The sequence below is a fragment of the Pongo abelii genome, chromosome 8, assembly GCF_028885655.2.
Source record: "Pongo abelii isolate AG06213 chromosome 8, NHGRI_mPonAbe1-v2.0_pri, whole genome shotgun sequence".
Taxonomy (NCBI): Eukaryota; Metazoa; Chordata; class Mammalia; order Primates; family Hominidae; genus Pongo; species Pongo abelii.
Genome location: NC_071993.2, coordinates 4,283,783 through 4,309,596, shown reverse-complemented (window position 1 = coordinate 4,309,596; position 25,814 = coordinate 4,283,783). Strand labels below are relative to the sequence as shown.

At 40.5% G+C, this 25,814-nt stretch overlaps 1 long non-coding RNA gene across 1 annotated transcript; it reads right to left on the bottom strand.

Annotated features, from left to right (window-relative positions):
* Positions 1-12,433: 12,433 nt before the first annotated feature.
* Positions 12,434-25,270, bottom strand: LOC103891569 (uncharacterized). Its single transcript, XR_655823.3, has 3 exons — positions 25,098-25,270; positions 20,754-20,904; positions 12,434-12,567 (listed from the first exon to the last, which is right to left on the bottom strand). It is a non-coding gene; the product is annotated as an uncharacterized LOC103891569 (long non-coding RNA).
* Positions 25,271-25,814: the final 544 nt, after the last annotated feature.

The following is a 25,814-nucleotide window of genomic DNA, read 5'->3' as shown; positions in this document are numbered from 1 at the left end:
GTTTATGTATGTTTATCTCAGAGCAAGAGAATAATGATAGATGTTTCTGATTTGGTATAACTGAGAAATCTAGATTAAAAATGTAATCCTCTTTTATTTTGAAATAACACAAATTATTTCATCATCTTCTTTCAAAATGGCCATTAATGATTTTTCTCAAGGAAGTTAAATTTTATTCACCATATTAATTAGTTCTAGTCATTCAAATGAATGTACTAGTCTTATAAAGTATTTATGTCATAAAACTGTCCCTTTGAAATGTCAATAAACCTATTTCTACTTTCCCATCAGAATATTTGTTAATATAGATGTCACATTCTACAAGGACAAAAAGCCACAAACAACTGTAGATTGAAATAAGTTGTTGTAACACAGAATGTTTCCATTTATATTCTTGAATAAATAGGTCTATCCAGTTTACAAGTAAGAGTAAAATACAAAATCTTTTGCAGAACAACATTCATACATTTCAAAAGATCTAAAAAATAAAGAATTCTACAAACAAAAGCAAAACAAATTGTGTTAATTCTGTACCCTGTTTATGTTTGCAAGGTAAAAAAAATATATATATAATAAATCTAAAACAAAAACTTCTATTAAAAAATCCATGAAAAAAGAATGCACTTTTAATGCAACAATACAGCAGTCAAGAACCACTCAAAACTCAGAATACTTTAAGCGGGTGGTTACTGATGAAATTAAATTTCCAAAGCTTGTCCCCTGAGACCTAAGAAAGTTAGACAAGTAGAAGGTGGTGCCATGTTTTATCTTGGTCACTGAATGTTAAAAACCCGGGTGGGTGGGTGACATAAATGCTCATTCTCTGCTCATGACACTAAATTGGCATAGGCCCTTCAAGAGCAATTTGGTGGCATTAAGTAAAACTGAAGAGAGACATGCAATTTTACCAAGTAATCACATTTGTAGACACCTGAAGGAAGCCTCAAACTTACATTAAATGGGATAATGAGGCAAAGTGTAAAAAAAGAAAAAATGAAAAATATTAGAAAACAACTTAAAAAAATCTCACTTAAAACAATCTGTACTATCCATAAACATATGATAAAATATAACCTTCTTGAAATAATAAAAAAATGAAGAAAAGATAAAAGAAACATTCAGATAGCCAAGAAATAGGATTTGGTGTGAAATACAATGAGAAGGAAATATCCTAGAACCTAGAAAGTAGAACAAAGGAAATGAGGGGTTAGGTCAAGGGCGAGAACTATCAGATTTTGGGAATAGGTAATCAGCACTGAGGAAAACAGAAGGGAGTTTCCAGGATGACAACCGAGAGAAGCCCTGGGCTGGCCACTGGGAACGAGTGCTGGAGCCACCTTCAGATTGCAGCAGACACAGAGGCCCCAGGGGACACAAGTAAATGTCCCTTTGGTTGCTGCTCTGTTGCAGAAATCTTTTTATTTCCCTAGGGGAAAATTTCATTCTTCCCTAAATTCTGACTGAACACATTAAAATATTGTCAATTCATTAAGCACACTGACTTAAAAAAATCAAATGGAACATACATCCGATTGCTTTCTGAAAAAAAAGAGAACTTTTTTTTTTGAGATCTCACATGTATGACACTGGTGACTGCCTCCTCACTTTTGTCAGGTTTAATTGGAAGCTGCAGCAACAAATAGCTCCTGCATTTCAGCGGCTTGTGGCCCCTACATGTTGTTGCTGGTGTTCTGCAGGGTGTGCTGGAGACTACAGCTCCCTACACTCCTCCTGTCTTCTTCTTCTGGGACCAAGGCTGGATAAGTGTGGTACCCTGCAGCAGCTCAGTGTGTCTGTGCCTGCCAAACGAACTGCAAAAGGAGCCGCATGCCACCAGCAAATCCTAGACACATGCTCCTAAAATAGACTAGCAAAAAAAAAATAAAATAAAAGATCCTTCACTGCCTGCACTGTTATTAGAATCAGTCTTAAAGAGCATAACAGAAGAAAAGAAAAATAACTGCAATATTGACACCACAGAATACTACAAAACAGTTAACAAGTTTGCTCGGGTAACAGAATAAATTCTCCAAAAACTTTGTGACAAAAATATGTAAAAAATGGAATGTGCAGTGTGAGACACTTAAATTTTAAAATAGGCAAAGCAACTGCATGAAAAATTCATGAATATGCATATATAAAGGTAGCATAAAATATGAATAGGGTGATAGACAACAAATTAAGGGTAACTGGTTATCTCAAAAGGGGAGAAAAGGGGGTATTTCAGGGCTCAATAAGGGACCTCATATTTAGTTTAATTTCTTTGAAAAGTGTGAAATGCATATGCCAAAATATGAAGATTTAAGAAAGCTGGCGGTTCATTATGTTATTCCCTATACCTTTTTTTATTCTTCATAATAAATTCTAAAATCTCCGACACTATGTAAAATGTAAATGCCCCTCTTATTGTCATCATTGGTGCAACTTGTGCAGCCCTAGGCAAGTACCCTCTGAGTGCCTGGAGGTAAGGCTGATTACCTGCTTCATCTACTGGCATAAAATGAAAACTTAAAAAAAAAGAATCAAAATTATGACCTCAGCAAAACTGGAGACTAAAATTAACATCCCTTCCCTAAACTCACTGTATCACCTAGTACCAAACTGACAAGTCATTGTGCTTAGATATTCATGTGAGTTCTTGCTAACTGACAGTTTCCCTTATAAAACTTTTTGCCTATTGTCTATCATCTGCCTAATGCTTATCCTTCCCCAAATGTTCTCCAGGCTGAGGAAGAACACAGACACACGTGTAGTAGCCGAGTTGACATCACAGCTCCAAGATTCACCTCCTGTGGCTGTCTGTTTTCTCTTACTGTGACGGTCACGGGCAGCCGGTGAGCAGGTCCTGCCCTGTAGTCCCGAATCTCAAACCCCTAAGGCGAAAGGCACAGGAATTTAGCAAACATGCAACAAAGGAATGTAAAGGAAACAAACACATTACACAGTCCCTGTTTGCTCTCTTCCCATTTCTCTCTCAGGCATTTCTAACAGTTTTACAAAGTATAGTTAAAACAGGGAAAACATGCAGACTTTTTCTAAAGCTAGGGTGGCGCAAGCCTAAGGGAAAAGAAATGTAAAATATCTGTTTGCCTGGGATCATCACAGAACCACCACAAATCAATTTGTATTTTTTTTAAAGCAATAGAAATTTCATTGCCAAAAAAAAAAAAATCCTATGCTAACCTCTAAATTTTTATTTATGTATTTATTTACTTATTTATTTATTTATTTTGAGCCGGGGACTCACTCTGTCACCCAGGCTGGAGTGCAGTGGCACAATCATGGCTCACTGCAGCTTCAAACTGTTCAGTTCAAGTGATTTTTCTGCCTCAGCCTCCCCAGTAGCTGGGACTACAGGTGTGCGCCACTACGCCTGGCTATTTTTTTTTTTAATTTTTTGTAGAGAAAGGGTCTCACTTTGTTGCCCAGGTTGGTCTTGAACTCCTGGCCTCAAGAAATCCTCCTGCCTCTGTCTCCCAAATTGTTAGGATTGTAGGCATGAGCCACTATGCCTGGCTCACATGCTCATTTTAGCCAGGGATCATTAGCAATAGAGGTTATAGAGGCAAATCTGTGTTTGTGATTTTTAGATATTTTATTGCCTGGAAGGTAAGAATTAATTGATTTTTTTAAGTTTGCTTGTGATTATATTATGTTCCTGAGCCATGAATATCATGCAAACCTTGCAATATCTTGCTGTGTTTGGCACTCAGAGTGTGGCTCTTGCTGACATGAAGTGAAGACTGCATTGGCTCTGACTTAGTCACATGTGGAATCTGAAATCCGATGAGTCCAGGTCTAAATCTTGGGTCACCTTTAGCCTTACCTTTGAATTGTTTTCTTCACTTTCTTCCCGGGGAGAAAGCTCATCGCTAAAGACCTATGATAGCTTCAACATTTGAGTGAATTTTCATGGTATAAAATGATATGGGTTATTTTAAAACAAAATAGTACAAAATAATTTATCATTCATAACATTTTTCTATATCCATTTGTTCAAGCATGAGTTAGAATCCTCTTAAACCAAGGAAATGAAATTTCCTACAGTGTTCTCCAGCATGAAAGTAGCACTCATTGTGCATCTCCTAAATTTCCTCTTTACACCACCTCCCCTAAGGAAGGAGCTTGAACTCCCGTGCAGAGTTTTCATCTCTCCTCATGTTACCCTTCTTCAAGTGGATGGCCAGTCCCAAGCCACTTTGTTTTTCCTATCTGTCTAGTCTTATCTCTTTTCCCGTCCCTGTGTCCATGGCAAAGCCTGTGGCAAGTATAGGTAGGTAGAAATAATTAATGCTGTGATATGGTTTGGCTGTGTCCCTACCCAAATCTCAACTTGAGTTGTATCTCCTAGAATTCCCACGTGTTGAGGGAGGGACCCAGGGGGAGGTAATTGAATCACGGGGGCCAGTCTTTCCCGTGCTATTCTCATGATAGTGAATAAATCTCACGAGATCTGATGGGTGTATCAGGGGTTTCTGCTTTTGCTTCTTCCTCATTTTATCTTGCTGCCACCATTTAAGAAGTGCCTTTTGCCTCTCACCATGATTCTGAAGTCTCCCCAGCCATGTGGAACTGTAAGTCCAATTAAAACTCTTTTTCTTCCCAGTCTTGGGTATGTTTTTATCAGCAGTGTGAAAACAGACAAAAACATGCTGAGACCCATGGCGTGGTGAGGGTGGAGCCACAGATTTTATCAGGCTCCAGGTCTAGGTACAGCTGTGATGGGCATTGTGTTACTGTCTGTTTGAAAACTCAATTTACCATCTTAACCTCAGCCTTGAGGTAAGAAGCATGTTATGTTTCTTAGACTCTACTTATTGAGTACAAGTAACAATGTGTATTCCCTGAGCTGGGTTTGCCTTTGGAATTGCTCTGAAGTTTCAAATCCAGTAAGTCACGCCAGATCTTCCCACGGCTTAAAAATGCTTTAAACGTCACTCAGGATTCCTGAAATCTTGCACATACCTCTTGATCATTTCAATAAAGTGGAATCAAGTTTATCTGTCTAATCTAATGAAGGCTTTTCCATAGGAAGTCCTAGTAAAACACTGAGTCTTTTGATCCTGAACACTCAGTCTCCATTGTATTTTCTCAGTGTCTCATTGTGTAACTTTATTTTGTTTTAGTAAGCTTATTTTTTCTTCGTTTTTCTTATTTTGTTTAAATTTTTACCATCAGACATTTGGCTGAAATCCAAGCTGATTAAGATAGCAACTTTCCCCAAAAGTTAAATTTCACCGGGACCTTCATATTTATTGCCCTCATAGATAATACCACTTCTTAGCAAAGACTCATAATCCATTATCTCGCAGTACTGAAAATCTTTTTTGTTTTTTGAATTTTTACTCTTTAGAGCAAGGATCTTCCAGTTTCGTATTTTTCTTTCTTACATTCCTGAAATAGCGAAATGGAACAGCTACCACTTTTTATTTGAGTAGCACAGAGAACAGAATACACGTAACTCATCATCACAGGGGCTGCCATCATAAACACAGTTTGTAAAAGGAGATAGGATCCTTGGAAATGTTTCCAGCAGGTGGAGCACATCATGGCTCCAATCCATGTGCGGCTCCCCTTTATTGTTTACTAAGGATGCATATTTCATGTCCTTTAAAAAAATAATAAAATCACACACATGACAGCAAGATTTAATGAGAGAGTCTCAAGCCGAAGAGTAACACCTAGTGCCAACTTGGATATTTTCTGGGGCATAGGATTGAGAAATTCCAGGAAACCTCTGAAAAAATACACATACAAATCCCCAAAATAAAAGCTCCAGAACACCTGGTGCTCCTCCCTGGGCCTCTGCATCTGGCCATGCCTAGGACACAGGAGAAGGTGTGGGAGAAGTGCAAGGCTCAAAGTCCACTCGTAATCCCTGCAAGACGCCCACGCATATTCCAGGAAGATGAGAAGGAATTCATTTTAATGCAGCATTCATACATTCATAGTTTAACTAAATACATGACAAAACCCACCAATCAAAAAAATAAAAATAAAAAGCAAAACCCCATTTGTTTAAAACTGGGCAACAATTCCAGAAACTAATCAGTAAGCTCTTTCTACTCAACACACAAATTTGTCATCAACCTAATCATCGTCCTTAGCACACAATTACTAAGTTCCCACATCTGCAGGAAGCCGTGCCAAACACTCTTGAAAACAAGTTACTCTGTCCCCGCAGGACTTGAGTCTTGAATACAGATGCATAAAGCAGGGCATTTGGATTGTACAATATGAACACACACACACAAGCATGTCCATTCACACACACTCACATACGTGCACATATACACACACACATGCATACCCACTCACACACCCTCATGTGTGTGCATGCACACACTCGTGCACACACACACAATCTAATTATTAAATATATATATTGCAACCAACTGGGACACCCTCAGCTCTACTAAACAAAGAGGAACTTTATTGTGTGCCATTGTATTGCATAATGTTTATGAATTAAAAGCAAAAGCCTTAGTGTGCTTGGCAGAGAACATAGATGCATACATCCTGTTTTCCTTCTTAGAGGAACAAATTGTATTTTAACTGCTTCACAGAAAATCATTACATGTAGTACTCTCACATAGAATCTTTTAGTTATGCAATAAATACTTGTTGAATATAAATGATTACTTTCTAATCTATCTGTATTGTGAGAATGATTTTTTCCTCTATTTCTATATTAGCTGTTATTAAGAAGATTCATGCCTAAGTTCTTCTTTGCTGTCAATCTCTAAAACCCAGTAGTCTGGTACTCCCTCAGATGAATCTATAACTTATTAAAAAGCTCCTATGAGAATAACACAAATTCTATTATTTGTTGCCATTTTCTAGTCTACCACTGGGATATGATGGAAACACAGGTTGAGTGCCACCTCAAAAGCAATCATCTGTGTACATAGACTGACTCCCTTTTACTCTGTTGGCTGCTAAGGGAAAGTACCTGATGTGCCATAATTAACATTTGACTGATGCCACTGGAATTCACAGAATTTCAGTGTTTCTTGTTCCTCCTCGGCTTGTTGCAGCCTCAGAACCTTCACCCACTGTGTCTCTGCCTGAAACACACTTCCTGAAGATGCTTGCCTGGACTGCTTCCTTGCTTTATTTAAATCTTTGCTTAAAAGCTTATTGCCACCACCGCCAAGCTTCCCCACCAAGTCCAGTCTCTCTCACTTTTGCCAACCCATCGACCTTCCGAGTGTTCATTTATTGTTTCTCTCAGTCAACTAGAATATCAAACAAGAAGGCAAAATATATCTGCGTTTGGTCACTTCTGTGCTCCCAATGTCTAGACCAGGGCCTAGCACATATAAAGTGCTAATTAAAGATTTCTTGAATTAATAAATCATTGAGTTAAATGTCTCACAAGATACATATTTTTTTAAAAAATTAAATGTGACATCCATTCTTCTGCATCTTCTGTTTCTTTGTTTGCTTGTTTTTTGATACAGGGTTGTGCCTTGTCACCCAGGCTAGAGTACAGTGGTATGATCACAGCTCATTGTAGCCTTGACATTTCAGGCTCAAGTAATCATCTCGCCTCAACCTCCCAAGTAGCTGGGACTACAGGAGCTCATCACCACATCCACCTAATTTCCTATATATGTAGAGTTGGGGTCTAACTTTGTTGCCCAAACTGGTCTTGAACTCCTGGGCTCAAGTGATCCTCCTGCCTCGGCCTCCCAAAGTGCTGGGATTACAGGCATGAACCACCTTGCCTGGTCCATTCTTCTGCATATTCTATCACACACCTTTGCCAAATGGTGAAAGGTCATAAGGATTAACTTGTTCCATTCACTTCTGCTTTCTGCATCCCCTACTCCCAGAAAAAGCAAGGAAGTGGACATTCCAGTGCCTGATCTCCAGGGAAATGTCCTCACCAGGCTGCACTCCCTGGGCAACCACCTGAGCTCCTCAGGGTTTATCGAGGGTGCTTGTGCTTTTACCAGCTCCACCTGGGGAAGTAAATCTCCTCGCTGAGATAGAAAAGGACCACACTCTTCATAATGCATGCTCCTTTCCTAATGGTCATGCCCAGGCACCCTGGGAAAGCTTTTAGGCATCTCAAAAATTGGCCATCAGGCACTACCACTGTTCGCTCTTCACAGGTACATGCCCTCATAAATTCCTGCAGCCACCAGCCCTGCTGGCCCCAGGAGCCAGGGCAAAAAGGATAGGCCGAGAAGCTGAGGGTCAGCAGAGACAATGACGCAGCTTGCGGAAATGGGGACATAAGAATTCGGTGAAGAGAGACAGGATCTTCCTCTTCGGGAACAAGTTTCTCATGCCCCCAGCAGCCAGCAGCACCTGCCTTCCCTGCATGCCATCATGGCAGCCAAGGTGTGGCAGTGAAGGGTGCAAATGAAGCTGCTGTTTCCATAGAGAGTGCAACGTACTGGAGGAAACCAATATTCACATAAACAAAGGATGCATAATTACAGATAGTAATAAGTCTTATCAAGGGAATAAACACAGAAGATATAAAACATGTAGCCCAGGCTGGAGGCAGTGTCCCCAATCCCAGGAACCCCATGCTTGGGATCCTGGGGGGCCCTGGACTTGAAACGAATGCTAGGTCCCTGAATGGGCTGTCTTTGTCAGAAGGGGGTTGGAGGTGGCTTTGGAGCTGCCATTTGTCTTGCCTCAGACTTCCCAGAGGTACATGCTGAGATGAGGACTTACCTGTAAGCGATTGATTAAAGAACTGCTTCCAGGAGAAGCCAATCTGGCAATGCAAGGGTCAAGAGAGGGAAGCGGGAGATGCCAGGCGGGGACAGCTTCTCAGGGGGTCTCAGCCTCAGCCTGTGTGCTCAGATGCTTGGTGATGATGATACCTCTGCAGTTTGCTTTGGAGGGAAGGGGGCTGGGCTTCACACACCCACCTGGCAGTCATCTCCCTTGTGGGAGGCCTATAAGCCCCAGGAAGACGCCCTGAGCCAGGATGCAACTCTCCAGAAGCTGAGCAGAGCCCACAGAGCTGGTTAAGGGGTCTGTGGGAGGTTAGGCAGAGCCCCAGCAGTGCTAGAAGGAGCCAGCTTGCAGAGACCAGCCCCAGGGAGTGGCCATCTCAGGCTGAAGAAACGGAAGGAGCCTGTGTCCTAAGGCTGGCAGGAAGCCAGTGGGGTCTAGGGTAGGAGCTTAGTGAGCTGGGGTGGGTGGCGGGCAGTCATGGCGTAGGAGCTGGGAGAGGCAGGCTGTAGCCGGGAGTTTAGATTTTGTTCTAAGTGTGATGCCAGCCCTTTCGAAGCCCTAAAACATTTGTATTTTATTTTTAAATCACTTTGGCTACTATAGGAAAGATAGTTTGCAAGAGGGCAAAGGTGAATGTCGGGAAATAACAAACATACACACAGGATTTAAAACATCTCAAACATTTTATTTTTATATGCATCTGGATATAATTAGGAATCAAGATGTGACAATATATGACAATTTAGGTACTTTAAATGTCCATATAGCTATCATCTGTCTGTATAGCTGCTATGTATCATCTATCATCCATCTACCAATCCACACACCCTCACACACACAAATACACACATTATTTTATTCTGATAGTTATCTATGGCATTCCACTTTAAATCAAACTAAATTTACGTTTCAAATTAAAGGAGACAAATAAGAACATCTTTGTTTCTCAAATGCTAGCCATCTCAGACATACTGTGTCATAGAATATAAGATAACCTTTTATAAACATTTTGATTTAATATCTCTTGCAATTCAAATGGCCCAGAGATTATGTAATCAGACTCATAAACAGCAAATGACTTATTTTCTAAAAATTCTAGAAAATAGCTCACTAAAGCTCCATTGAAGATTAAGCTAAATTACATTATTAAAACAAGCTGATTTCCATTACAGCTTAATGTTCGGAAATAAAGAAATATATAACTACACATTATCTGTGTTCTCTAAAAAGAAAATAAATGTGTGTGTGTGTTTGTATTTTTCTATGGAAATATGGAAATCTTTGGGTTAACTGCTGCTCCTTCATGCCTGCCATATCCCAGATCATTTTGACAGGAGCCCCTGTCTCTCTTGAGGTCTGCTGCCACCCATTATATGAGAAAGGTCAGAAGGTGTTCCCATGACGCATACTATCTGATAGTCATCTGTGACACGCTGGACATCACTACTGCTGGTCATCTGTGATGGGCTGGACATCACTACTGCTTTGTGACATTTGTCCATTACAAATACTGTGTCATATCAAATATTCACACCTAAGGAGTATTTAATTGCTCTAATTAGTACCAAATTATATGCAAACATTATTTTTAACATGGCTGAACATTATACCTTTCTCCTACTATTTATCTTCTATACCTCTTTTTTTTAACAGGTTTCTGTCTTAGAGTTAATATTCTTATTCTCCATTTAAAATAGGTGTATCTATTTTAAAACCAGAGACATTTGTACTAGTCCGCTTTCTTAAAGATTACAGTACAGATTGATATTCTTACGGGGTTGAAATAAAGGCCAGGCGTGGTGGCTCATACCTGTAATCCCAGCACGTTGGGAGGCCGAAGCAGGTGGATCACAAGAGGCCAGGATTTCAAGACCAGCCTGGTTAAGATGGCGAAACCCCATCTCTACTAAAAATACAAAAATTAGCCGGGTGTGGTGGTGCGTGCCTGTAATCCCAGCTACTTGGGAGACTGAGGCAGGAGAATCGCTTGAACCCAGGAGGTGGAGGTTACAGTAAGCGGAGATCATGCCACCGCACTCCAGCCTGGGGAAGAGTGAGACTCCATCTCAAAAAACAAAAACAAAAACAAAAAAAGAAAGAAAGAAAGAAGGAAAGAAAAAAAATAAAGAAAGAAAGAGAGAGAAAGAGAGAGAGAAAGAAAGAAAGAAAAACCCATCATTTCTTCTGCCATAATTTTCAAAAGTTGCTTATGTCTTTAACTTCAATGAAAATAGATTCTAAAGAGAAGAAAAAGTACCAACGACTGCCTTATAAGCAGCCACCTTGGTTCCAACCCCTGCATTTAAAGCTGCACCTTGACAGATTTCCAACCTTGTTCTGAACTTGAATCATGCCTGTTGCATTTGAAAATAGAACTCATGCAAATAAAGATTTAAATCTCACCAAAGTGGCCCTCTTCCCTTGAGTTCTTATGTCTGCTAGATTGTACTTTTTCTATACAGGCAAAAATAGACAACCTTTCCAAGGTGTGATGATCACAGCCCCAAAATGAAAATGTAGGAAACTAACTCAGTCCTACATTCTAGTAATAGCAACCATCCCCATCCTCTTCACTCTTTATTTTTGTCAGAGAATTTGTCAGGCTTTTAAAAATTACAGTAGATTTAAATTTTCTATTTTTATTTCCTTAATTATCTTTTTCTTCTTACGATTTAAAAATCTAGTTTTGTCAAAAAATGTTTAATTGAAACTTTTCGGAAAGCACACTTGTTACTGAAAAATTAATCAGCAAAATCAGTGAGCTAATTTTAATGATGATTACTATTTTAATGGGTGAATATTTTTAGCTCTATCTCAAATGCAAAAATGCTCTCTGACTTGGTGAGATTTAAAGTGAGTACAAACCGCGTTATGCCATATCTAACAAGCACAGATAGCGCATTATCTTAATTCAAATTAGAAAGACATTTATAGAATAGATGAAGATGCTGCAATATAGGTAATGAATAAATGATGCTAGAGGAGCTGAAATCCCGATAAGTGGGTAATGACACTGCCCCAGCCCTGGCTGTAGCCAGTTAAATGTCCTGCTGAGAACTGCAGTAATTTTACTTACCCCATTTTTCTTGTTTTATGAAGAAAAAAATATATCTGTCAATTTAGGTTAGAGCTGTAAACCACTGTATTATACCTGGTAGGATATGTTTATGACTCTCATTAATCAAAAATGAGTGCTGTGTGTCTACTATTTAGTTGGAGTGGAGAATGGAATTTTCCACAGCACACCATGTTATGAATTGCTATGACTCATAATATGTTCCCATAAATAAGCCCTCCATGAAATGTGTAATAGTTGCCATGTGGAATATCTGTACCGATAGTTTTTGACCTCAGTATCTGTTATGTGAACTACATTTTCTGTCTTTTGTTTTCACAGTTGAAGCATTAGATGAAACCATAATATTTACTGCTGCACATTTGCTCACTGTCAGTATAATATATTTCGAAGCAGCATCCTGCTATGATGGCGAGGGGAAGGGAGAAACCAGGAAGAGAAAGTGTCAAGGTTTATTCGGTGTGTCAGCTAAAAAGGGCAACAAGCATCTCACTTGTTTCTAGAATACCCTTGTGAGGGAAGTAAATTACACTGAAACTTGTTTTGAAATAAAGAAATTGCTGCTTGAGAAAGCAGCCTCATGGCACTGGGAACAAATACTAATATAATAATAGTCATGATGACAACCATGACAATAACAGCCAGGTGGCTGTGCTTACCTGCTCTCGGGTATCTTACTGCAGTGGTCATGCTGTCTCTTCTGGGCATGCATCATTGTCAAGGACAATGACCCCTGCGAGAGAAGGCCTCTCTCTCTTCCCATTCAGCCCTTTTCCTCACCCAGAAGACTGTGGATAAATGAACAATTAGAATTTTGACTTCAGTAGCAACTGGCCTGAAACTAAAAATATTTCATATTTGGCTACTGGCATCCATCAAACTGTGGAAGACAAAGAGATGCTTCCACTATTTACCACTCTACCCCCAGCCCAGAGACAGTCCCTGGAATCAACCCAGTGGATCCCAGCCTTCCCTCCTGTCACAAAAAGGAATAAAATTAAATTGGAAAGAATGATTTTCCTTTCTCTGAGAGATGATTTTTTTTTAGTGATGTCCCTAGTGAAAACGTTTACTTAACCTTTGATAATAAATGAAATAACCACCTTATCAGATAGATACCCAATTCTATTTTTAGAGTGAAGATTTTAAATATTCAAAAGTATCTAACCATTTGCAGAAATACCATATGGCCACTGCTCTGAAGGGGTTCTTTTTACATGCCTAGGATCACACCATCGTACCCACTAGATGTTATATATACCACACACCAACACACTCACATCCACCTGCGTGGACCTCCTTTCCCATCACTTGAAAGATAGAGCTTACTTTCATTCACCTTAAAAGAGAGATTTTATTCTTTCTAAATATATACCTAGCAGCAAATTGCTATTTCTATATGTCAGAATGGGAATTTGGTTGAAATCAGAGGTAGATTTCAGTCCTTGTGAAACTAAACAGGAAGGAATATAAGGCCAGGTGCCGTGGCTCACACCTGTAATCCCAGCATTTTGGGAGGCCAAGGCAGGAGAATCACTTGAGGCCAGGAGCTTGAGACCAGCCTGGGCAATACAGTGAGACTCTCATCTCTACAAAAAAGGTAAAAACAAACAAACAAACAACAACAACAAAAAACCAGCAGGTTATGGTGGCATGCACTTGCAGTCCAAGCTACTGAGCCTAGTACTCGAGCCCAGGAGGCCAAGGCTACAGTGAACCATGATTGTGCCATTGCATTCCATCCTGGGCAATAGCATGAAACCTTATCTCAAAAAAACAAAAAGAAAAAAGAAAAGAATAAGGAATATAATGACTTTTCTCCCTTCTCATTCCCCTATAAAGGCATATTATTTTTCCAGCACAACAGAAACAAAAATTAATAGAAAATAAAGTGAGATTCTATGACCATTCTTACTGAGCTCTCCTGTAGTTGACTTTTCTTGTACACCTTCTATGTGCAAGCATTGCCAAAAACAAACGAACATAAATATTTACACAATAAAAAATCCTCTCACCTTAGAAAACTCTATTGTGAAAAATATAGACACCCAGCCACTCACCTCGCAACCTGAAGCCTTTGATAATACACTGCATTTGCATGATTTAATTCTCTTCCTTCTGTTTTACTGTTCTCTCATAAGATTTTTACCTAGGGAGCTCATAATTTGCTGAAACCCATTTGTGGTTCTAAAGATCTTCCTCAAGGATTTTGACCTTGGGCTCTGCTAGACACTGCTCATATGATCAGGTCATCAGAATTAAGTCCCCATCCATCCCAGGTCCACACCCAATCTACTGAGCATGGTATCATAGAGAAGTTCTCATTTTTAAGATTTTCAGACGTTCATCTGCCTTCTTTTTGTGAATTTCTCATATTGCCTCTCCTTCTCAATTGCATTAAATTTGTGCCCCTACATTTCTTTCTTTCCTTAGACTCTGTCTGTACATTTCCATCTTAGGTCGAGTTCTCCCAGAAGCAAACTTTGAGACGAGGGTTTGGGTGCAAGTGTTTGTGAAATAAATTCTTCCAGGAGAAACCAACTGGCCAGGAAGTGAGGATACTCAACAGCGGGAGGTTCAAGCGCAACCACAGACTCAGCCTAAGCTTGCAGGGAGACCAGGACAGCAACTCACACTGTGTGGTTGGCTCCTCCTGGAGTCAAGAGCTCAGTCCTAGGAGGGAAGCAGAACAGCCCTCCTGGAGGAGGCGATCCTCTGACAAAGGCCCTTTAGCAGCAGAGCACAGGGCGGAAAATGCACACGTTGCTGGCGGAAGCTGAGGGCAGGATGGGTGAGAGCAGCACCTGCTACAGCTCTGCTCTTCCAGGTTCCCGAGTTGACTGATTAATTCGTTCACTTTCTGCCCTTTTATTAAATCAATGCATTCGTGATAGTGTATTTTACTGTGTACAGCAGTGATGTGTGAGAACTCTTTCGGAGTATCTCACATTTAACACATGCCATTCATGAGGGAAGCTTGAGTTTGCAGCACCTTTTAAATGAAGATTTGCCTCCAGAAATGTGTAGTGACAATTGGAAAAATAAGAAAAGAAAGGAAGAAAAGTTCTGTTTACATTACCTCAGCCACACCACTATAATAAATTAATGCCACAAATTAAAGTTGAATTTGAGTACTTTCTTTAAAACAAAAGAAAAAAAATAATTAGTTGGTTGTAGGTTTTTATAATTTGATATTTGTGGTTAACTTAATAACTCTTATTCAGGAGATGCAAGAAAATGAGTAAGAACTTACTCATTTGTTATTTATGATGGAAATAATATAAATTTAAAAGTGCAGCTGCCATTTTAAAAGTAGAAAGGAGGAAAATAGACATTGAGTGACAGAAAAATACTACTTAGAAAGTGAGTCTTTGAAATCTGTTATTTCATCCCTAATTTACTAAAAAATTTAACCAGAGACCTAAAACTATCTTTATTTCTGTGGAATATTTAAATGATATTAGGCTCTCCATTTAAAATAATGTGTTTTTACTGTAAACTATGACAAACATTAAGTCATGATTGAAAATTGCATTACACAGTTACAAGTTGCATACATTTCCATTCACTTGCACATTCCTTCAACAAATTATTAGGCATTTACTATGTTTTCTGGGGACTTGGGATAAAAAGATGATTCAGCATAACCTCTAGCATCAAATGAGCTTATTATCTAGTAATTGGAGTCAAAGAAGTTCACTAAAATGCTGTAGGATCAGATGAAAGATGTGCTTTGTACCATAGGAACATGAACAATAGAATGGCCAATTCCACATGGAAGGCCCAGGAAGGGCTTCATAAAGAAGATTCTGTTTAATCAAATACTTTAAAATTAATAGGTTGACTTCAGCTACAGAGGAAAAAAAAGAGAACACTCTAGGAAAGGGAACCAGAAAAAGTAAATCAATAAAATTCAAATGTGTGCATCAGCATGGTTTTTTAACCTAAATATAAGTGGAAATTCCTGTGACCTGGGATATCTGGATGTATATTCAAAGAAAAAACAAGCCAACTAAATATATAAGCTAAAGAATTTAATTAATTATAAAACATTGGAGAGACTGTCCAAAGATAAGATGACCATATTTTCTTTTTTGTGTTTATTAAACTATTCATTGAAGAAAAAAATACCTACTGAAAAGGCAACACATTATGTGAATGATTTGTTGAATTGTCACAAAGGGAACACCCCTGCATAACTACCACCCAGGTCAACACAGAAACCTACAGCATCTCAACCCCAGGTCTTCAGAGAGAATAGATTTTCCTTGCATTGAGAATCTACCCCATCCTCTCCTCTAGTGTAGAATGTCGTTGCCACTTCCAGCTCCTTCATTCCGTACTCTGCAACCTTCACCTACTTTGTTCCTCTGTCTCTGTTTTCTTTAGTTTTCTACACCTAGAATTCTCTATATTCACTTAAGACTGATAGATACTTGAAATCCTCAGTTGACCTCTCTTTTCTGGGCATACAGTTACACTAAGTCTCCCTGCTTCCCTCTAAAATAGAGGTGGTTGTGTGAGTAAATTCCTACCAAGGGAATAGCAGCTGGTATGATAGGCATCACTTGGGTTATGCCTTTACAGAAAATGGCTTTCTAAGTTCCTTTATCAACTTCACCAACAACATGTACAAGACAGGGCAGAGCCATGAGGAACAAAATGAGGTCCCTGAGTCATCATGCGGAGGGGAGCTTCCTGCCAACCAGGAATGTAGTCTGAAATTTTTCATGAGGAAGAATAAAACTCTAGTTGTAGGAAGCCACTGGAACGTTGGTGTACGCTTGTTACAGCAGCCAGTGCTACTCATACACCAGCCAGCAGCAAACCCAATGGGCAGGAAGCATTCACTCTGTAGAAAAGAAAATGCATTCGTGTGAGGGATTTTAATGTGCATGCATGATGGAAATATGAACTGTTGGGAGAAAGGAAAGGGGATTGAGGATACAGGCCCTGAGAGAGAGGAGACAAGAAGAAAGCAGTTTGCAGAAACGTGAGCTCATGCATGTCCTCTGTCACTGTGAAGTCTTAGCTTATTGCTGGAGCAAGAGGGATAATGACAATCACTGGGTAGGAAAGAGATATGATGGCATTGTGTTTCCAAATGATCACCATATATGCAACTAGACTAAAAGGTGGAGGCAACGAGAGCAGCCTCTAGTCTCTTCTCCAGCCAGGCTCCAAGACCATGAGGTGAGACAATAGCAAAAGAGAAGTGGATGGGCGAGAGAGAGGGGTAAAAGAGTCATCACTCATGAAAACAGAATTCACCAGATCTGGTTGTAAGTGAAAAGAAAATGGAAGGCAAAACACAGAGACAACATGTTCAGTGGTTGATTGGATGTGGAGAGAGAGAGGGAAGGTTGAACAGGTGGAGCACTGGATATTATCAGGGCAAGGAATCAACACTGTGTGATGCTGCAACAGAGGACGCATTTATCAAAATCCATAGAATGTGCAAAAGTGGACCCCAGCATCAACTATCGACTTTAGTTAATAATGACATATCATCGATAATATTGGCTCATCCATTGTAACAAATACACCACATTAATGGAAGGAGTCCATTATAGTGGAGGCTGGAGCAGGAGATAGGAAGTGTCTGGGAACCCTGAGTACTTTCCATTCCAATTTTCTCTAAATCTAAACCTGCTCTAATAAATAAAAGCTAATAACTACGGAAAAAAATGGATGCTTACAAGTTATAATTTGGATACATGTTTTAAGATATGACTGTACATTCCTAACCTGGTTTATGTCTTCCTTTGTGTAGATCTTACGTCATGCTCGTCCTGGAGAGTGGGAAGAGGGGGCCCTTCTATGTTACTTTGCTGTGTCATCACTTATAAGATTAGAACTTGCCATCATTGCTTAAACATGCAACCACTAGCTTTAAACACTTTAAGCTAAGTTAAAAAAAAAATCACCACAAGTTCAGTTTTAAAAAATCGTTTTCCATTTTACAGTTACTCAAACAAAAGAAATGAAAATTTGAGTGACTTAATTTTGATCTCCTTCCAAGGGTGAGCAGAGGCTGGCAATGAAGTCATTACTAAGCTCCAGAATTTTCCCTGTTGTGGGATCAAGCTGGGGCCTCAGGCCAGGAGGAAGGACTCACTGATTCGAGTTTCTGTGTGTCCCATTTGACCGCCTGGCTTCATGAAGGCCAGACAGCGGGAGTCACGGAGTCAGTGGCCCTGAAAACACAGGCCACTTGATATTTCCTTCTTTGATTTTCCGTAGCTACTGACAGAAGAGAATTCAAGCCTCCAGCACCACCTTCAGAAGGTACCACTGGAGTGAGCCACTCCAGACCACAGCCCCAGATCCAGTTTCAGACAAATGTTTTCTCTCTGTAACCACTGCTGCAGATCCCAGGGCTGAGGAAGATGAAACGTGATCGCTAGTCTACAGGATGCACATCTAGGAACAGCTTCTCTCAGTATCATATTCCCGCCCGAGACGTGAGCCTCTCTCAGCTGCACATGGGTGGCTTAGCCACCCTGGGGATCCTCGAACCCAAGAAGGGACAAAAACAGGTCACCAGGACCTGCCCTTCCACTGAACTGGGGCCACAGGCTCTCGCATCATGTGTGGGATGGCACCAGAGTTGGGAGGGTCTTTACTGAAGGGACATGGGCAAAAACCAAGTGGAAGACAGGTTCTGACAAGATTCTTCCACTTGAAAGAAACTTATCAGGGTTCAGAACAGGGTCGCTCCACCTCCCAGGTGACTATTGGTTTTTTGTTTTGTTTTGTTTTCTTTTTTTTTTTTTCTTTTTGAAATGGAATCTCTCTCCTGTCGCACACGCTGGAGTGCGATGGTGCGATCTCGGCTCACCACAACCTCCACCTCCCAAGTTCAAGCGATTCTCCTTCCTAAGCCTCCCGAGTAGCTGGGATTACAGGCTTGCACCACCACGCCCAGCTAATTTTTATATTTTTAGTAGAGACAGGGTTTCATCATGTTGGCCAGGCTGGTCTCAAATTCCTGACCTCAGGTCATCCACCTGCCTTGGCCTCCCAAACCAAAGTACTGGGATTATAGGCATGAGCCACTGCATCTGGCCCCCAGGTGACTATTAATACTTTTAGATCTTATCATTCTTTGTCGTGGAGGGCTACCCTCTTCACTGTAGGATGTTTAGCAGCATCCCTGGCCCTGACCCACTAGATACCAGCAGCAATGTCCCAGTTGAGACCATCAAAAAAAGTCTCCAGACATTGCCAGATGTTCCCTGGTGAGGAAAGAAGGGTCACAAAAATCACCCCACAGTGAGAACGACTGGTATAGGAGATGCCCTTAATGTTACAGAGACTGGTGTTGGACAGGGCAATAACTCTTACCTACTTTTCAACTTTTTAACTAGTTGCTGCTATGCAGTGCCCAAAGAAATAATCCACTGGATTCATAGTTCAGTAAATTATCTCTCCATTTTCAAAGAAAAGGAGGGCTGAGAGCTGTCTATGCATCCGTTCAACACATAGCAGGTGAGGCTGAGTTTTAGCAAGCGATTCCACGAACAGAGCCTCCCAAGGTACTAAATCCCACAACAGAGAGGCTGCTTCTAATACAAAATGTGTCTTTGTGGGGAAAATTGCATCAAAATAGTTCATATGAAAAGGCCAAACTGCATGATTCATTTTGGAAGAGTATTTCTAAAAGTGAGCCCTATTTTAAAAATTCACATTTTTATTTTTATCCAGGACTCTGATAGTTCCACTAGAGATCAATGATTCCTTCTCAGAGGGGAAATAAGAAGCAGTTGAATCTTGGTCTTCTATTGCTTGAAACCATTCCACTTCTGTGAACTCATTTCATATTTTAAGTTCCCAAAAAAGACTAAAGAATTTAACAAACTCCCATGTGACCACATATTGCTAACAGAACAACTTATACTTTTTAAAATGCCCACCTTTCTGAAAAGATACTTAGTGGATACTCAGTATCATCTGCCATAGGATAGATTGCAGTGCAGTTCTGTCCCAATTTTAATCTCATCCAAAGCGTTCATATATATGTATTAATTTATCTAAAATATTTTTATTGAGACTACTTTATTCCAGAAATTATCCTAAGCATTGGGAATGATTCTTCGGCTAAAAGGCATGACAAAGCCTACATAAGACTGACAGTTCCATGGAAGATACATTCAGCTAACTGGAAACTGAAATCTTATGCTACAAGGGCAATGGCGGGGAGTGCAGGGTGCTTCTGTGTGGAAAGCACATAACCTAGACCTAGGGCCATGCAAGGATCCCCATGAGCACAAGAAAACCCTGGCAAGATAACAGCAAGGAAGACTGTGCTACGCAGAGGCACATGCAAGCCCCACATCATGAAGGAATTGCTACTCTGTGGTCTCACAGGTAACTACAGTACTGGCATGCCTGGTGTATTAGCCTGGAAGATTCACCCCTGTCCTAGGGGAAACACAGAAGGGAGGAGCATGTTCGATAAGGATGGAGGTCAGAATGACCCCCTCCTGGCTCAGGTGCAGGTGAGTCCCTCTTCCCTCAGATGCTTCACAGCCCTTCAGATTGGACTCAAGTTCTCTCCTCCTGGAAGCCTCTACTCCAGCTTTGATATCTCCCTTCTCAAGTTGGCTCTGACTTTCTAGAATGTCCTAAGTAGGCTTCCTGTTAGGGTTCCAGAACCCTAACTGCCAATACTATTCAAATAGGCACTTATTATATACTTTATTATTTATGTGTTTCCTGTACAAATTCTTTTGACTTTTTAGAAAAAAAATTGCATAAATTCTTTAGGCATGGAGAATGCATACCATAAGATTTGCTATGTTGTTTTGTTTTGTACCCCTGCCCTGTGAGCCTTACTCAGTTCTACAAATAAATGGCATTTCGATCTGCAAAGAAGTGACTCAAGCAAGTGTAAAACAAGAAACAAACAAGCACATATGAGTAGAAAGAAATACTACTCTAACAAATTGACCTCAAATTCAATGGTTCATACCACAAAGAAATTTCCTTCTCCGTCCAGTGGTAGTCTAGGGTGGATAGGCAGGTCCATCCAGAAGGTATCAAATCCAGAACCAGGTGACCTGGGCAGCTCACCATCCTCAAAACACATTATCCTGAGATGCTCCAATCTTTGCAACTTACATCTAGCAGGAAGGAAAGAGGTCTTTTAGATTCAAGTTGAGCATATCATGGGTGCTCATGGTCTCCTGATGAGAACTGGATCCCATGGTCATGAGGGAGCTGGGAATTACAGTCTTCCTGGACACCTCTGACCAGGAAGAATGAGGAACTGATGTGTGCAGAGAAATGAGTGTCTCCTCCACCAAGCTCACCTCTTTGATACTCTCAAGCCTATTTGCTAGCTCCCATCAATCCATTATAAGCCCTTCCTTTTGCATCTCTACCATAGGTAGAAGTACAGAAAACATTCTAAGAAAATTTTACTTCCAAAACTGTCTAAGAATAATTATCTGGGATTTGTATATCTGCAGTAGAATAGGAAACTACTCCACTATCCCTGTACCCCCACCATGGACCACAGAAAAACAATGGTTTAACTTTTTGAGCTAAAATAAAAGAATCATGATGAAAGAGCTATTTACAAATATGACATTCTTTTATGTACTTTTAGATAGAAGACATTTATCAGCAATGGTATCTAAAAACTGCAAAAGTAATTTATTGCTGAGCAGGGACAATGCACATTAAATTAATTTTTAATTTTAGGACTTTCAAAATATGACAAAGGAAGAACAACGGAAAACTCGCATAACCCAATTAAAAGTAGGTAAAGGATTTGAATAGATATCTCCCTAAATAAGGCATAAAATAAGCCAATAAACCCATGAAAATTGTTCAGCATCACTAATCACTATGGAAATGCAAATTAACACCACAGTGAGATATTGCCTCACATGCGTTAGGATGACTACTATTAAAAACAAGAGAAGAAAATAAAACAGAAAGTAACATGAGTTGGCCAGGTGTAAAGCCGTTGGAAACCTTGCATACTGTTGGTAGGAACATAAAATAATGACGTAGCCACTATGAGAAACTGTATGGTGGTTCCTCAAGAGTTAAAAATAGAATTATTATATCATTCAGCAATTCCACTTATGGGCATATATACTTGAAAGAAGTGAAAACAGAATATTGAAGAGATATTTGTACACCCATATTCATGGCAACATTATTCACAATAGCCAAGAAGTGGAAGCAACCCAAATGTTCTTTGGTAAATGAATAAACACAATGTGGTGTCTACATGCAATGGAATATTCCTTGGCCTCCAAGAGGGAGGACATGTTGACACATGCTACACAGATATTTAAAGACCGAGGTGTAGATCCTGCAGGGAAGTAGAGCAATGCAGGCCAAGGAAGACAAAAGACTGAGTGAGACCAAATGGCAACGAGTATCTACCCTGAGGATATGATATTTGAGCTCAGGTTTGAAGGGTGAGTAGCAGTTAGCCAGAGAAAAAGAGACTCTGAGGGATGTGGCAGTGGGAATAAGACTGAGATCTTATGTACAAAAGTCCCTGGCAGGATAAAAACTGGCACATTGTAGGACCCAATGTCTCTGAAACACAAAAAGCAAAGGGACAGCAGAGGGACACAGCTACACGAGACAAGAGGTAGCCCACGGAGAGGTCATGAGTAGGCTTTTGCTTTTTAAGAGACAAGGGAGAGGCCAGGCACAGTGGCTCATGCCTATAATCCCAGCACTTTGGGAGGCCGAGGCTGGTGGATTACTTGAGGTCAGGTGTTTGAGACCAGCCTGGCCAACATGGTGAAACCCTGCCTCTCCTAAAAATACAAAAATTAGCCAGGCATGGTTTTGGGCACCTGTAATCCCAGCTACTCAGGAGGCTGAGGCAGGAGAGCCGCTTGAACCTGGGAGGCGGAGATTGCAGTGAGCTGAGACTGCCACTGCATTCCAGCATGGGTGACGGAACGAGCTGTCTCAAGAAAAAGAAAAAAAGGAAAGGGGGAGATAAAAACAAAAGGATTTTAAAATAGTGGAGAGGGTCATGTAAAAAACATTTTTGTCTTGAAAAACCCTTCTTACTGCAGCATGGAGAAGTTCTTAGAGGACTCTTAGAATGGGTGCAAAGATAATGACTAATAGCTTTCTCAGTATCTGGGGCAACAGATGATGGCAGATTGGGCCAAGGTATGGTAACTGAGATGGGAATGACCCAGTGGCATCACGGGGAGATTGTAGGTGTACAGTAGGATACGGGTTTTCCAATTTCAGCAGAGCTGTAGCGCTCCTTTGATATTTTAGGGTTTCACTGATGTTGAGTTGACAATGGGAATTGTGGGAGTGAATAGGAAGAGAGTCTAGAGTGAATATGAAGATGACCTGCACTTAAGTAACTCCAACACAGATTGTTCTATGTTTAGAGGTGACACTGAAAAAAATAAAAATAAAAAAGACTGAGAAGGCTAAGTCACTGATGTCAGACAAAAATCAGTTCAGGTCGTCTACTTGAAACCGAAAACATAAGTGTTTCACAAAGTGGGGAGAAATCAGTAGTACAAATGCTCTTTCACGGTTAAGGAAGATGCATGGAAGTTGTCATTAGATTTACTGGCCTGGGAATCATTGGTGATCAGGAGTATATCAGTGGAGTTAAGGGGGTGGCAGTCAGGCTGATGGGTTAAGATGTGAGAAGTTGGTCAGAAAACGGCGGCAAAATATAGTCTATATTCTTGAGACACTTCCCTGGTACAGGGGAAAGATGGGTCTATAAGTAGGGAGGGATTTTGTTTGCCTGTTGTTTTTTCAAATGACCTAATAGAGATATGTTTTAAAAATATTAAACTAATATATTTTCCTATATATTCTCAATGAAACATGTTCTCTGGCACTGTTCAATCACCACAGCTCTAGGAAAGAGGGAGAGCAGAAGCTGCCAGAGGACGGGAGGAGTTAAGAAATAGGATAACACCTGGACAGAAAGGTGGAAGCATGAGAGATGGAGACAGAAGGGGGCAATGTTGGGGCACATATTCTCCCACCCTCTTTCAGAAGGGGAAGGATTTTGAGCAGCAGCTAAGAGGAAAGCCTGTCTCTCTGGGATGAGAGAGAAGACTGATGAACAGGGTGCCCACTTACCTACTTATGATGCTGCTGTCATTACCTACAATGCAGTATCTGTGAGCATGCAGCTTGGTGAGGTGGGGAGAGCCTGGGGTGATCTTTCCTGAGGCATCCTTAGGGTGTCTGCAATATGATAGCAATGCAGTTGTTTTCCTTTGCCCAAAGGATTAGGAGGGTTCTGAGTACAGAGCCAAGGAGGTTTTCTGAAGGTGCTTCAACAAACCAGCCAAAGCCTGCAGGGAGAGCTGCACTGGCTGAGGACTGAATGGGGTCAGATCCAGATACCAGGGTGTACATACTGACCACAAGGCCTGACATTAGATGGATAGAGTCCAGCTAAACCACCAAGTCATGAGAATACACTGAACTCACCACTCAGAGAACTGGAATCAAGTGTCACTAGGGCGTCCAGCAACCAGAATGACAACATCTTCAGGGACACACAAGGAGCGTGAACCAGGAGAAGGAGCTATGCACGGGGCCCAGGCAATTCCCCCTTGCTCAGGAACCCGGAGGAAATCTGAGTTGATGAATAAGACCATGTTTCCTGAACACACCTTAACATTTAGAATCAGTCTTAACTCTCTGGATTGGGTATTAAGGGGAAGTTTGAATCAGCTTTAAATTAATAAATAAGTTTCTGTTCTTTGTATGTGATGTACTCTTTGAAAGTGATGTGCAGAATTTGAGAGCCTCACTAAATGGAGAAGATGTGGGTGCATTGATTAATGAGGATGGTCCAGGTAAGAGTGAGCTGATGAGTGTAAGAGAGAGAGGTTTTCATCATAGGATACGAAGGTGCTGAACGTTAGAAAGTTAAAATGTTTCATCCAAACTTTTTTCATGCCACCCCACAAAATCATCTTCTAAACAATTAGTTTGGGACTTTCTGGGTGGGCCCCCTTTTTTTTTTTAATTTCAACACCATCACCTTTTGCCTTTCCCTAAACCAATACACTAAAGTCCTGCTGACATAATCTGCTTCCGGAGAAGAGGTTCTGCATTGTGTCTGCAAAGTTTCCGTCAAGTGAAAGTTGGCAACATAAATCCGTATGAAATTGTACCTCCATAGAAGCAGATTTTTGAATACCTTTTCTTCATCAAAATGCTAGCAGCGAGAAGTAATCCTGATCCCACTGTATTTTCTTGTCGATCCTGAATAAGCAACACTGCATTTTTATTCAATCATAACTTAGACAATTGCTCCATGCCCTCTCCCATGCCTTACCCTTGTGTGTGTTCATCCTCAAAGCAGGACCAGTGTCAGGGAAAACCCAGGGTACATGGAGCCGTGTTTGCCCAGCTTCTTTCTTTCTTAGGTTTCTTTTCCTCCCATACCTTCAATGGGAAGCCAGAGCTTCTCTAACCTCAAATTTCATTATTTCTTTGCTCTCCCAATCCCAAGCCAGTAAAGCACTGACAACCAAAATTAAACAAAAAATTAAACTACGTTGGTGCAGTGATTCATCTCATCCTCTTGTGTTACTCATCACATAGTGAGTACCCCTGAGATTAGAACAGGAAACAGACAAGGATCCCTAAATTACTTATTTGACAATGAAATCGTATTCATCACAGAAGGTCAGTAGAGAAATTTAGATGTGCCGCTCATGGCCGCGTGTGCCATGTTTTACTTAACAATGATGTTGTTGAGGATGGTGATGATAAGATAAAGAAATTTCTGCAAACCTTTGTGGAAGAGCAAGTGGAATTTGATAGCAGTGTGCTGGTTTTTAAGAATGCCTCTAGAGGACTTAAAAATAGCCATTAAGCAGTTTTGCTGAAGCAATTAGAAAACCTTAGAAGAAAGTCCTCAGACATTTAATCAACGTTCCCTATAGCTGCATCCTAAAAATAAATGTGAAGAAAAACAAGAATATACTCTGCATTGCAGTAGGAAAGTTTAGAAGGCAGAGAAAGATAAAAAGTTGCAAAAGAAAATGGA